The following is a 1429-nucleotide window of genomic DNA, read 5'->3' on the forward strand; positions in this document are numbered from 1 at the left end:
GTCTCTTTCCCTCGAGACAGGGCCACTTCAATGAAAGAATAAGGCAAATAAAGAAGGCCCTCGCAGCCCCGCTGGCTGCATGCGCTGGGCAGCAGCCTGCTGCTGCTGCTGCTGCTGCAGCTGCTGCTGCTGGGGGTCAAGGCTCCCCCGGGCGAGCTGCCGACGCTGCCCTCTTCAAATTGAGCAGCAGCAGCAGCAGCAGACACTCCCGCTGCTGGTGCTGCTCTTGCTGCTGGCGATGCATTGGCGCTGTCGAACGGAGATCCTTTGGCTGCGGGCTTCTGCTGCTCTTGCTGCTGCTGCTGCTGCTGCAGCTCTTGCTGCTGCTGCTGCTGCTGCTGCTGCCAAAGCTCGTAGTGGCCCTTGTAGCCGCAGTTGCAGAGCGGCGGAAGAAAACTCAGAATGCCCGCGTGCGGCAGCGGCAGCGGCGGAAGCCCTCGCTGCTGCTGCTGCTGCTGCTGCTGCTGCTGCTTTGAGTCTGCTTCTTGTCTGCGGAAGTGGCGCTGCTCCCAAGCGCGCAGCATGTTTTCTGCTGCTTCTGGGTCCGGCGACAATGGGGAAGGGCAGCCTGCGGTGGGTCCTGCTGCTGCTGCTGCTGCTTCTGCTGCTGCTGCTGGGGGGCACAAGCTCGCTGCAGCAGCAGCAGCAGCAGCAGCAACAGCATCTGCAGGGCCGCTCGTTGCTGCGTCTGCCGGCGGCACTGCACACAGCATGTTCACCTGACGCACGCAGTGCAGCTCCCAAGAGCTGCTGCTGCTGCTGTTGTTGCTGCTGCTGCTGTTGCTGCTGCTGGTCCTGCTGCTTGAAGCGCCATTATCCTGAGCAGCAGGAGCAGCAGCAGCAGCAGCGCAGCAGGGAGCTGTCTCTACAGCTTGAGGGTTCACCAGGAATTCCCACCAGTCCCCAAAAGCAGCAACAGGGGAGGCCCAAATGTGCTTCTCCTGCTGCTGCTGCTGCAGCAGCTCCTTCAGCTGCTCTTCATGCAGCTGCCACGGGTCTTTGCACTTTGATTCTGCTGCTGCAGCAGCTGCTGCTCCTCGCCATGTTGCTGCTGCTGCGGCGGCGGCAAAGACTGGGCCCGAGCTGCCTGCTGCTGGCGCCCCCCCAGTCTGGGTTTGCTGCTGCTGCTGCTGCCCTTGCTGCTGCTGCTGCACCGCCCAGCAATCACACATGCGAGAGGAAGACTTCTGGCCTGTGGACTCGCAGCGGCAGCAGCAGCAGCATCTGTACACGGTTCCGCTGCTGCTGCTGCTGCCAATGCTGCTAATGCTGCTGCCGCTGCTGCTGCTGCTGCTGCTCCTAGCCCGTTCGAGGGCTGCTGCTGCCTCTCCTCTCACGACGTAGACATCCGCTGCCTCTGCTGCTGCTGCTGCCGCTGCTGCTGCATCCCCACTGAGCGCGGCTGCTGCTTCTTCTGCTGCTCTTGCTG

The sequence above is a fragment of the Eimeria tenella genome, genomic scaffold (genome assembly GCF_000499545.2).
Source record: "Eimeria tenella Houghton genomic scaffold, Eth_scaff2298, whole genome shotgun sequence".
Lineage (NCBI taxonomy): Eukaryota > Apicomplexa > Conoidasida > Eucoccidiorida > Eimeriidae > Eimeria > Eimeria tenella.